General features: G+C 36.4%; 1 pseudogene; it reads left to right on the top strand.

The window, feature by feature from the left end:
• The first annotated feature begins 11,199 nt into the window (after window positions 1–11,199).
• On the top strand, window positions 11,200–11,313 carry LOC137488565 (5S ribosomal RNA; annotated as a pseudogene).
• The last annotated feature ends 2,135 nt before the right edge of the window (window positions 11,314–13,448 follow it).

Raw genomic sequence — 13,448 nt, 5'->3', positions numbered from 1 at the left:
TAGTAAAGTGTTGCACAGTTTTACAAGTTGCACAGTAATTTGTAATGTTTTTTTACACTTTATATTAAGTAGACAGTTCTCAAGGAATTACAATGCACATGCAATATTATTAGAGTGCTGAAAAAAGGTGAGATTTTGCATATTACACAGTAATTCGTGATGATTGTACTGTTCCTCAGAAGTTACCATAAAAGTACATGGGATCACAAGATGAAATCTAATTCAGCGTTAGTACTGGCAGTCTAATTCTAATTCATTGGTCACAAATGCATGTGCACAAGAATCATGTATTCAAGTTTATGTATTCCAACTGGTTACTGTAGAAAAAAAGACTATGGATGGAAGTGGAAACGCGTGCAACAACATATTGTTACAAAATGCACTCGTGTAATTGTTGTTGTGTAACTTTCTGTTGTGAAAAAAGAGTGAGGCACTTGTACATTAACTATTGGTAACTCTTTACACATGTTCCATGCACCTAATAAAGTAATTACAATAAATTATGCATAATTACATGTGACTAAATCTAAACCTAAGCCACATTCTAACTCCAACAATGTAACAAGTACATGTAATTAAATAATAATACTCGTTAGTTAAATGAGTGAAGAGCTCGATTGGCGTTGGATATTCGAAGAATGTCGAGGACTAAAGTGAAGAGCGGCGGGGTTGTCGTGGACGAAAGTGAAGAGGCTTGGGGAGTTGTAGAAAAAAGTAAAAAAATAAACAGCGGATGACGGAGGAGGGGGGTCTGTAAAATGAGGTGCCGGATCCTGCGTGTTCCGGCACAATTTAAGCCCTGGTTACAATGGTACTACGCATGTAGATGCTCTGATACCAATAAATCAATGTGTACAATGTAGTTACATGCTTCTTACACATCTAGTTACTATGTAAGTTCACAGGTGTAAGGGAGAATATGAAGTGCAACCCTTTATTTTTCTTTAAAACTTTTCAAGATAATCTAACGGTTCTGCTAAAAAAGTATATTTTATGTTTTCCTTGCTAGGACTAGTAACAGTTGCTTGTCCTCAGAATGGGAAGTAATACTGCACTCTGCAGTTCTCACTTTGTCCCTAACAGAAGCAGAGCAGGGTCTAGTTAGTACCTGGGTGTGAGAACACATGAGAATCTGTTAGTGAGCACTATAATAAGAGATGTTAAACCAAAGTCCAGACTCTGTGGCTATTTAAAATCCAAGGATGCCTTTCGAAAAGAATAGGGGTGTGTCCCTGGCATCCTGGCCAAACGTGTCCACCAGACTCTGTCTAACACAGCCAATAGTCCTTTCCACCAGTAAGCTGTTGTTTGCTGTGTGGTCTGGCGCAGAATGTCTGCCATTGCTGTAAATTACTGTAGTAAAATACTTTGAGTTCCCAGAAAAACACTATATAAATGTAACTATTTATTTATTTATTTATTTATTTATTTATTTATTTATTTATTCGTGTTGAATCTACAATTACTAACAAAGAATAATTCTCGAACCTTAATGGCTTAACAAGGAAAATGTTTGTCCCCCTACCTTCTCAAGCACTTGATCATCTTATTGCAGTTTTCCAGAGCAATTCTGGAAAGTCTTGACATCACAAACTTCATAACATGAAAAATAAAACATTATTGTTGATTTGTTGACACCTTAAACCTCCAGAGTACCTTCAGTGTAACGCCTTAATCATTTTAAAGTCCAATGTCCACCACAAAGACGGCAAACTTAAGAAATTATTTGTATAAGGCAAAATGTTTTACTCTTTTCAAAGCATCATGCATCAAACCCTTTAATTTTGAAAAAAAAAAAAAAAAAAAAAAAAAAAAAACTTAGAAAAATTGACAACACTATAGGGGAGATACAGTAGCACCTTTTCAAACTGAAGAGAAATGTAACATTTTTGACAAAAATAAATAAAATAAAATGAGCTTCTCTATATATAGAAATGCATGTTTTCTGTAGCACAGCTACTTATGCTATCAATTAAACTAAATTACAACCTTATATGTTTTTTTAATTAAATTTTTTTTATCCAAAAACACAATGTCACAAGCCACATATTTGTAGGTAACAACAACATTTCATATCAAATCAGCCACAGGCAGAGGTGTAACTTTACTAGGTGACAATACCTTGTGTCGTGCGCCAGGGAAACAGGAAATAAAGACAGGCCTATCTTCAGAGATAAGATGCTACATTGTGGGGCAATGGAAAAGTAGGTGCTTTTCCATTTTTTTTTTTGTTGTGAAATTGGAGCCCTCTTACAGTTTAAAACAACCGAAAACCTGTCTTAGACAAGATGATTGTATGTACCACCAGGGATTTCTTTCCTTGTGTGAGGACCAAAGTATAATTTTGTTGTTTATAAATGGGAGTTTGTTTTAAGCAAACCAAAAACTAAAATAATTCTATTTTATATTTTATATTTTTAACTATTATATGTTTTAGAACTGATATGCATATTTTTTTCTCCATATGTGTCATTACAGTGTAATTACAGTGTTCCTAAATCTGTCAATACTAAGGCAATTACAATATTTAAAATGATTATGTATGTGTGTGTGTGTGTGTGTGTGTGTGTATTATAATAACTGCACAGGATTAACAATGTTTTTAATTTATTAAGACATGACAGTGGATTCCATGTTCGTGCGTTACACTGTTTATTTAGAGTCCCTCAAACATAACGTTAATCTATAACACTTTTTTAGGACAATTTCACAGCCAGAGAAAAATGTGCGTACACATTAAGTTTTTTTTTTTTTTTGTATCAAATGCTTTAACAAAGACTACAAGATACCAAAGTGAGACCCCATACATACAAAATCTGTTCTCTTAGTATCAAATATTAATATTAAATAAAGTGAAAACCATGCTTGACCATAAAAACCACCAGCTGTGTTAAATCTCTATCAGTTTCCCTCAAAAGACAGCAAAGACTATTCAATTTGTGCTTACACTGGATTGTTTTCATTTTACAACAGCATTATACAGCCTAAAACAACTTATATGACCATTCATACTCAGGGCATGCACATATTTTTCTGGCATCTACAGGTTGTGTAATCATCATAGGAAAGAGGCTTGACGAATCATGGAATGCTGCACAATAGTCCAGAAGACCAGTCAGAGAGTAATTTGCAAAAGTTTGCATTTTAGACCATCAATACTGTTGGCAAACAAAAATGGAGCATTTTCAAAATACTCTGTTATCAGTGGTCAAAGATGATGGAAGTAGTGCGGATACCAGGCAGATCTAAAATAAAACTTGTGAACTTATAACAGTCTGAAGAACCTCATCAAGTGCCAATTGAATGCTTACAGTACAGTTTGATCATTATATATTTAGCTCCTCTCCATTGCTTCTTCAACAAAGGGCAGCAAAAACTGTTCTGGCCACAGTCTCCAACAATCAATAAGCTCATTCCACTGGACCCCAAGGCTGTAATGCTTGTGTTGCCACAAACAAACACACAGACAAAAAACTACTCTGCTACCAGGAATGAGGCCACCCATGTGTTATTCATATTGTAATTAACCTAGCTTACACACACAATCTAGCACGCGAGGAGTGTTATTAAGCTACTTTCCTAGTGGGATGTCAGAAACGGTTTGGGAAAAATGAACAGGAACCATTGTTTATCCTCTGATGAGAAATTTCAGCACTCCTAAATATCGCAATATGTATTAATCGCTATAAAACATGGCTTATTATTATGAATTTTTAATAACATATTATATGTTCAATTGGGATTTTTTTTTTTTACCAGTGGCATCATTCATGAATTAGAAACTTTCTTCAGTAAATCAGGAAAAAGTGCTTAAATCAGGAAAAATAAAAATATTGTGTTGCAGCTCAGGTAAGAATGGATGTTTATGTCTTTGTAATATATTGTGCAGATAGAATGAGCTTTCCTGGATGTGAGTACAAATCAACAGAAGAGTGCAGGTATATTTTTTTTCTGTGGCCTGTTGATAGGAAGCTGATACACACACGACAAACCGAATGGCTTCTCTCACAGACGCATGCAAAAAAGACATTAAGATTTGCTGAAAAGTACAAAGAGGCCTCTGCTGGATTTATCAGAAAGACATGCAAATGGCTCAAATGAGAAAACTACATTACTGGACCCAGTAATGCATTTGAGATTGTCAAAAATGTTCACAGTAGCCTGTAGTAGATTTGTGAAAATAAAAACTTCCAACAGACATAACTCAGGAACATATTTCATGGTTCCCAAAAATGCAGCCCAGGAAATGTATTTCCAAAGTGCATGGGTTGAGAAAATCTACATGATAAGTTCAGTTGCAAAAGCCTCTGAGTGAAATTTTATTCTAAGATTAGCATTTTTCTTGTATTTAGTCATTCCACTGTTATAGTTATGAATACTTTTTCTTTTCATTGCCTTTTCATTGCCATTTATCATTGCCTTTAAAGTTAAATAATAGAGCATTGACATAGATAAAACATAGGAGCCTGACAAAATGCTCATTTTAGAAGAAAATCTCAGATGGCACTACAGCACAGGTGTCAAATACAGTTCCTGGAGGACCGCAGTTCTGCACAGTTTAGCTTTACCCTAATCAAATACACCTGATCAAACTAAATGAGTCCTTCATGCCTGTTTGAAACCTACAGGTAAGTGTGTTAAAGCAGGATTGGGCCTAAACTGCAGAGCTGCGGCCCTCCAGGAACATAATTTAATACACAAGAGGCTTTTGTCTTTATGTTTCCATATTGTTCCCCTGAGTCTGAGGAACCATTGCATTGGAATTTGGTTTGTGATACTCAATCACAGTCATCTATTGGAGTCCACCATATATTGTGAAGCTTTGGTCAAAAAATAAAAAATAAATAAAAAAAAAAAACACTAGAACCCATTTTCTTGTGTTTGCTTTCTATTGTAGTCAATGTTCAGTCACCCCAGTCTTGTTTTGGTGACAGATCTCTGACACTGTTTCTGTCTTTTCTCTGTTGAAGCAGTGAGCTTGAGCCATGTGCATTCTCTTGTATTTTCTAGCAAGCTTTCAGTTTTAGACAAGCTCAAGCAGTGCACTTTCTTGTCCATGTATTTTTCTTGTTATTTTCTGAAGGTACTTCTGTCTAGTATCTGAAATCAGAAGTTACCATGTACATTTTTGTTTGCTGCATGTACCACACTTCCAGCCTCATGTGGTCCAGTGTTAATTCCAAACTCAGGGAAACCATTAAACCTGATCTTAACCAGACTGGATTTGTTTGGTTTTGTCAACTCGTTTTGTGCAACAGGCCTGCCTTGCCAGTACAGACAAATTGTGGCTTACAGACATTTTGCATAAGAAAGTTCCAGGAGACGGCAAGTCCCATCCATAGACTGTAAAATATATGGATGTAGTATCCGTGACGTCACCCATAGGTTTCTGAAGAGTACAAAAGAAGCCACAAGTAGGCGCGGCCAACCGTCGCCATTTTGTTCATGCATCATCGCACTCACGTCGGGATACCAAACAAGAGCAAAGAGGCGGAGAGTGAACGGAGCTACAGACACGTGCTGGCATTTTGCTTGGACCTGGCTTAGACACATTTTACTTTGGGAAAACGTTTAATACTTTATCACCTGCGACTCGTTTGTATTCTGACCACATGTGCTTGGCTGTACACCATATCAATAAAATGTTTAGTCTTTTAAAAACACTGCTGTAATACATTGAGCCACTAAGTATTGTTCTTATGATGTTTTCCTACAGGAGGAGAACGCAAATTACTTCCAAACACTTCAGACTGTGTTAGTAAATGCAAGACTATTGATGAAATCCAGCATAACACTGTATAACAACACTTCGGATGACTGTTCGACAGTCCACATCAAATCAATCTGTCAGATTCTGCAGTGCATTACAGCTCTACAGAACATTATAAAAGATCAATGATCTTAAATAAAACAAATGCATTAATAGAGATGGTTTACTATTATATAACCTTACTCACATGGGAAACGGAGGCCACTTGAATGGTTTGTGAGCACAATTAAGTGCACACAGCATCCCATATCATCTGATAATTGTAGGAAATAATCCCAAAAGACAACTGACTATGTAAAGCCACATAAATCAAAACAAAAATATGATGAATATGCCGAAATCATTGGCTAATCTGCCGGAGTCAGCTGAGGTGAAGTGACGGTGACAGCGAGACCTAGCAGTCAACCAAGTGGTCACGCCCTTAATTATGCAAACTTAATATAACCTAATATAAAGGAAACTGATGAGTTATAAAAAAAATCACCCCCTCACAGTTGTAGGGTAATATTAGCTTTATGAAGCAAAGTCGTTCTTTGTACCAGGCTGTAAACACCTTTTTTTTCTGCTGTAATATTGGCCATTCTAACTGGGCTCAATTGAAATTTGCTCTATTATGGAGCCAGGACTAGTGGATTTTCGATGAATTGCAGTTTCAGTTACTTCCGTATTGGCCTCCCGAGGGAGAGCGGGAGGTTGCCGCTTGGTCCCATCACATACAATCCCTGACAAATCTTCAAGATAAAGTATATATTAAAGGACCACAAAACCCCCTGTTTCAGCAGGGTGTTTTCACACCTCTAGTTTAGAAAAAGTCAGGAAAGTGGGCTTGTCCAGCTCTGTTTAGAGGGAGTGTCAGAGGAGGGAAAGAGGGAAGGTGCATAAAAATTTGCATAAAAATGGGAGTTCCGATTTGGGCACACGCTGATTTTCACAGTAGCGAAACAAAAACTGATACAGGGCTGAAAGACAGTGACTGTGTTTACATGAACATCAGTAATTGAATTTTTTGACAAATTATTAAATAGTGGACTTTAACTGCAGTTTGCCTCTTTCATTTTGAAATTTTATTCATGCCCCTCGTGACAAGCGAGATATTTGATTCGAAGAAATATATTTTTTATTAAATTTTTGATACCGCACAGCGAATGAGAGAAAAAAACCCTCCGCATTTCTCAGAAACTTAGATGAACTCGGTAGGTAGCATCAGAAAGCTTTGTGTGTTATTCCAGTCACAAAATGCGGCGAAAATCCTACACGATGGTAATAGTTTGATTGCGGTGTTTACACTGCGGAAGTGTTTACATGTTTACATTTGCGTTTTTTATTAAATGAGACGAGCAGCCAATCTGGATTTCATCATTTCCAGATTAGAAAAGCTTTGCGGGTGAAAATGTTTCTTAGACACATATTTTTGTCGAGCGTCGCATGCACTGTAAGTTGGACCGTATACACAATAGAACACATTGGTTGGTTTGAACCAAGCCTTTCTCATGAATGAATGCATCACACTCAGAGACATCACAAAGTACTCCCAGGTACAGACAGCCAGTCTAAACACAGAAATACACACAAGGATCTAATCACCCAGACACAGCTTCAAAAATTAGTTTCAAACCGGAAGAACGAATTTGCTAGAAATAATTAAAATTTTTTGTGTGAAATATATATTTCCTAATAGGGTTTTAACAGCATGAGACACTTATATGACTGTCAACAGCTCAAAAAATGTGCGTTGGTGTTTCGTGACCCTTTAAAGGTGCATGCAGGTCTTTACAGTGAGATCAGCACTTATTCTGTTTGGAACATGGAACCTGTCTTTAAGGGAAATCTTGCAATAAAATCTAACAAAGAATACTTTTCTAACCCTAATAGTCTTACAGTACAAGTAAAACATGTAACTCTATTTGCCTGGGTTTGAGAAAGGATCCTTCCTTTGCTTCCTTTTGTAATCAATGTTCCACCCTGTTTAATCACTTGATCTGCTTATTGTGTTTTTAAGTCAGTTTAGAAACAGACAACTTCACAACAATTAGGTAGATAAATTTTTTTTTTTCTGTCAAAGTAATATCATATTTTGATTTACTAACTAGGATAATGCACATCTTTCAAAATAACACCAAAGCATAATGAAATCCAGTGTGCAACTTGTCAATGTCAGGATCCTAAAATGCAGTTTAAAATGGCTTAAATAATGCTTTTCTGTGTTACAGTTTTAGTGTAAGGATTGTAAAAGTGTGAACAAAACAACATTGCATGGCAATTCCAAACACTGCAATTCCAGAATTCTTAAGAAACTCAAGTCACACCTATTTACATGCAGAAAAGTAAAATTAGACTTTTGTACATGTGACTAAATTCTATGTACATTACAGTAATTCCTGCACTTTTTACTGTATAGCTATGTGTCTTCTGGAGTATTCCAATGTTTACCACTAGTGACTTTGATCTTATGATTAGGTCTAAGAATATATGTATGGTTATGGTTTGAGGTCAAGTAAACTGTGGAACTACACACAAGTTCTTTAAATTTAATTACAATGTTCCAACATGTACATACATAATTATTTCCACACATATTCACACCAATTGACTGAGAAAGATCTGGATTCATAGACAGCGCTTGATTTAAATCTGGATTCATAGACAGCACAGTTCGGGACACTAATTAAAATAGATTATGACTTATTTTCTGAAATACAAACCAGGATTGTTTAATTGTGCACCTACCTTGAGCAAGCCATAATGTGGAATCAGTATGACTTGATTGGTAAAGTAAGTTGCAAAATAATCTAGCAAAACAGTCATGGGTTTGACCCCAAAGAACATACTTTAAAACATGTTAAAATGTATAGCTCGTTAGCTCCTAGTTTGCTCCCTAATTAATCTCCTTGTGTTTTCAGTTCCTGTGCCTGTGTGGTTTCTGTTATCCAATCTTGGTCAAGTTTTTGTTCAGTAGTACCCTCTGGCTAGTTTTTGTTGCCTTTTAGTTTCCTTTCAATATAGGCTCATTCTGAAAACGTTCCCCTATTTACAGGAGGTAAGCAGGTAAGACAAAAACAAAAGCCAAAAAATAAACAGACAAGTAAATAACTGGCTCAAAATGTGGTAAAATCTGAAAACATGGTAAAAATCAGTGCTTCGGTTTGCTTTAAAAAAAAAACATTGTCGGTTTGATTTAAGGAAGTGGGTGGGCGGCTCAGCTGGTGCTTATGAAAACATTATTAGTTGGGTTTAGGGAAGGGGGAGGGTGGGTTAGTCGATCATTTATTCAGTCAGTCAGCCAGTCAGTCAATAGCGGCCTCTGGTGGATTTTCATGAAAACAGCAGGTACAAATGACACTCGTGAGAAAAACTTGAGATCTCAAAAAAGCGTAAATAGCAGACTCTGGTGGATTCGTGAAAACAAAAACTGCAAAATAACATACCTTCTAGGATGTATTTGGTGCTCTCCAGAAATGTATGTAGGTGTACTTTTTTAGAATGAGCCTGGGCTGTTTCTTTTTTATTGTTAAAAAAGCAACAATGATGAATTTGACAACGTGTTAAAATTTTTACCTTCTTACCTTCTTACCTCATGTACCTTGACTAATGCCTGAGTTTTCACTGAGTAGCATGGTTCAGAACAGTACAGTACAGAAAGATTCACTATGAGTCACCATGATTAAGCTTGCATTTCCAAAGAGTACCTCCGGGATTCTCCAAATTAAATTCAAGGCTTTTTAAGACCTTTTTAATTCCATTTCAAATGAAATTTAATGCCAACTTCATAGCCATTCTGACAGAAGTATATTAGGGAAAGATGTAAAATCTGTATAAGTTTTGAACCCTAGAAAATAATTATGTACAAGTGTATGAACACACACACACCTGTAATAAGCTGTCTGTATAAACACACACACATGGACACAAAGCACCAAGCAAGCGAAACACAGCATTATGCTCTCTCTCATTCCCACACATAAACACGCACACGCTTGCTCGCTTGGGAGCGATTAAACGACCCCTCCCGTGCTTTATTCAGAAATGTACTTCCACACCGCAAGAAATCTGGTCTAGTCCCGCAGCTCCCGCGGTACAGCCATGAAAATGCAGACCTCTATCCAGAAGTATCACTGTAACAGCCGAGAGGAGAGGAAAAGTCCTGCCAGCGGATCAAATGGTTCACAGTAAGTTTACTTTCATTCTCTCGCAGTGAAATAGGAGCTTCTGCTGTAAGTGTCAGTAAAAGACTGTCCAGAAAACATGTGCAGTGAAATTGAGCACAGTTTCTGCGTTTTTAAGTAGTTGGAGCATTGTAAATACTTGTGCTCGTCTCCCTCACCATAGTAGCCTGAGCTACGGCGACGCACTTTCTGCTATGACGTGGAGCGCAAGATGCACTCAACAATACGCTCCATGAATTTTTTTATTAGCCTACATTGGTAACAGTTAATTTTGTTATCGTATGAACTTTAATCCTAGGAAAGGCAAAAAAAATAAAAAAAATAAGACCTTTGTAATGAAATCCAAGACTTTGCCATGCAATAATAGCTTTCCAAATGTGTTATGTATTTCCATATTGGTTAAAATGCCTGTTTTGTAAACTTTAAAATAGCTGAATATGATTTAGCGTAGCACATTTCTATCAATGAATTCATTTAAAACAACAACAACAAACAAACAAAAAACATTTATTCAACATAGATTTTTTTTCATTAAGTTTGACTGTGGTGAAACTGTCCCAGATGTGACATATAAAACCAGAAATATTGAGCTATTGTCCATAAATGAGGCATATCATATCCACTGCCTGTAACATCTTTATTCAATTTTGTGTTGAGTTATAGAAAACAGACACCTGCAAGACAAACAGGATTATACTAAATTGCTATCTGTGGTGATCTCTCTCTCCCTCTCTCTCCCTCTCGTTTTTTTTCCTAATACTTTTTCTAACACTCTCCATAGTATAGAATGTGTAATAACGTAGTGAGGAATCCTAATGTCTTTAAAGAGGAAATAGTTGATGCAACACTGTGGATGCTACCTGAGGACAGATACGACTCTATGTATGAAAAAAACACATCAAAACTGAAAAGGAAAATCAGATACTGTTAAAGCAAAGATTACTGGTGCATTGCTATATATTTAAATTATTTATTTAATTCTTTGTTTTTTTATGCTGTGGGATTTTAGTTATGGCATTAATAATACTTACATAACACTAAACATTTTGTACCACACCTCCCTTCCATTGATTCACTTGTGTAAAGATGAATAACATTAACTAAAATCATTTATAAACAGTAAAGTATACAGAACAGTACAGTCAAGTAGCATTACATTTAACTCAGTGTACACCCAGAGCTCTTTAACTCATATTGTTCTAAATGTTTCACCATTTTAATTTAAAATAAAAAACAAATTAAATTATATTACATATTATGCTCAGAGCTTACAGCTATACCGCCTTGGGTATGCCCGATCTCGTCTGATTTCGGAAGTAGGGTTGGGCCAGGTTAGTAATTTGATGGGAGACTCCCTGGCAATACCAGGTGCTGTAAGCTTGTTGATTGTGGAGTTTGCATGTTCTCCCTGTGTTAGCGTGGGTTTCTCCCACAGTCCAGAGACATGCGGTACAGGTGAATTGGGTAGGCTAAATTGTCTGTAGAGTATGAGTGTGTATGGATGTTTCGCAGAGATTGGATAAGTTGGCTGTTCATTCCGCTGTGGAGACTCTGGGTTAATAAAGGGACTAAGCCGAAAAGAAAATGAACGAATGAATGAATTATGCACTGTTTATATTCAGCTAAAAGCCATAGCTATGACATTTTCAGTTATGGTTATCAACCTAGGCTCTGATTACGTGTAGTTTTTGTTTTCAAAAATCCACCAGAGGCTGCTGTGTATGCTTTTTCAGATCTCAAATTTATACTGTTCTGACGCAAATCCACCAGAGGTCGCTGTCGACTGACTGACTTACTGACTGACCAACAGACTGATGCCTTCACCCTCCTCCTTCCCTAAACCCAACCAATATTGTTTTAAAAAGCACCGATAGATCAACACATCCCCTTTTCTAAACCTAACCACAGGGTTTTAAAAAAACAATACAGAAAAAGAAAGCCTCGCATTTTTTACCATGTTTTCAGATTTTACCACATTCTCATCCTGTTATTTTGTTGTTTATATTATTTTTAGCTTTTGTTTTTGTCTTACCCACTTACCCACGGCCTTAACAGAGGAAAAGCCGTCCATATAGAGGTTAGCTGTCAGATGGCAAGCGTGAAAAGGAACAACGTTATATCACCCCATATAATTCGTTTTAAAGATGAAATGCAGCCATACATAGCTCTGAATACATAATTCAACTACATAATACATATTTTTTCTCCAATCTACTAAAATGGACCAAACAATCGGTTTAATACTAAGGTATGTAACAAACCAGTTTCTGTATTACACAGTGTACAATAGATGATCATGATATTACGTTTAAATTAATAGTTTTGTTGCCCTGATTCTGAAATTATTATCAAGTCAACCATTGTCGAGAAATTAAATGTATTAGTTCCTTGTTGCTCATGAACAAAAAAGTAAATAATAAATGTTGTTAAAAGTTTCAACAACAAAGATGGTAAAATAGATTACTGGACTCCTTTAACATCCATTTATTTTGTTCTTTGCTTGTTCTAAATGTTCATAGAAAACATTTTAAAGTCATTTAATTTAGCAAAGGAGATAACCATCCTAACCATAACCATCCCATTACACAAGCAAGGTAAGGCGAACCAAGGCAAGTTTATTTCTATAGCACAAATAGCTAAAGTGAGATTTACCCTGCTTTGACTGAACTCTAGGGATTTCCACTTAATTTGATCTTGAAGAGCTAAGTGATCTGTTAGGTTTGTATTCAGTAAACATATCTGTAATGTATTGAGGTCCTAAGCCATTTCATAGTTTAAAGACAAATAATAATACTTTAATAGACCTGAGGACAGGTGTGATGTGTTCTGATTTTCAGGTTCTGTTTAGAATGCTGGCAGCAGCATTCTGGATAAGCAGTAACTGTAACTGTAACTGTAACTTTTTGGGAAGGCCAGTGAGGAGTCCATTACAGTAATCCACCCTGCTGGTGATAAAAGCATGAATAGGTCCTCAGTGAGTAAAGCATCTAATTCTGGCAATGTTTTTCAGATGATGGTATGCTGATTTAGTTACTGATTTGACATGACAACTGAAACTTAGATTTGACTCCAGAATCACACCAAGATTCTTGACATTATATTTTGTTGATTAACCCTTAGAGCCAAGGTAGACATTCACCTTGATAACCTAAACTCTGTTCCCAAATAAAATGACTTCTGTTTTGTCTTTGTTTAACTGAAGAAACTTTTGGCACATCCAACTGTACATTTCATCAATGCATTGCCACAGTGTGTCAATGGGGCTGTAGTCATTAGGCAACAAGGCTAAGCAGATTTGAGTGTTATCAGCATAGCTGTGGTAGGAGATTTGGTTCTTTCTCATTATTTGGCTCAAGGAGAGCATATAAAGGTTGAACAGGAGAGGTGCCAGAATTGAACCTTGTGGAACTACACATTTTGTGGGCATCCACCTTGATCTATGGTTGCCTACACTGACATAGTAACCTCTCCCTTCAAGATCTAAACCATTTGAGAACCCAGATAGCCCAACCCAG

This window comes from Danio rerio, chromosome 19 (genome assembly GCF_052040795.2).
Source record: "Danio rerio strain M-AB ecotype USA chromosome 19, GRCz13ab, whole genome shotgun sequence".
In the NCBI taxonomy this organism is placed as follows: Eukaryota; Metazoa; Chordata; class Actinopteri; order Cypriniformes; family Danionidae; genus Danio; species Danio rerio.
The sequence above is the reverse complement of the archived record's forward strand: the minus strand, read 5'-3'. Positions and strand labels throughout refer to the sequence as shown.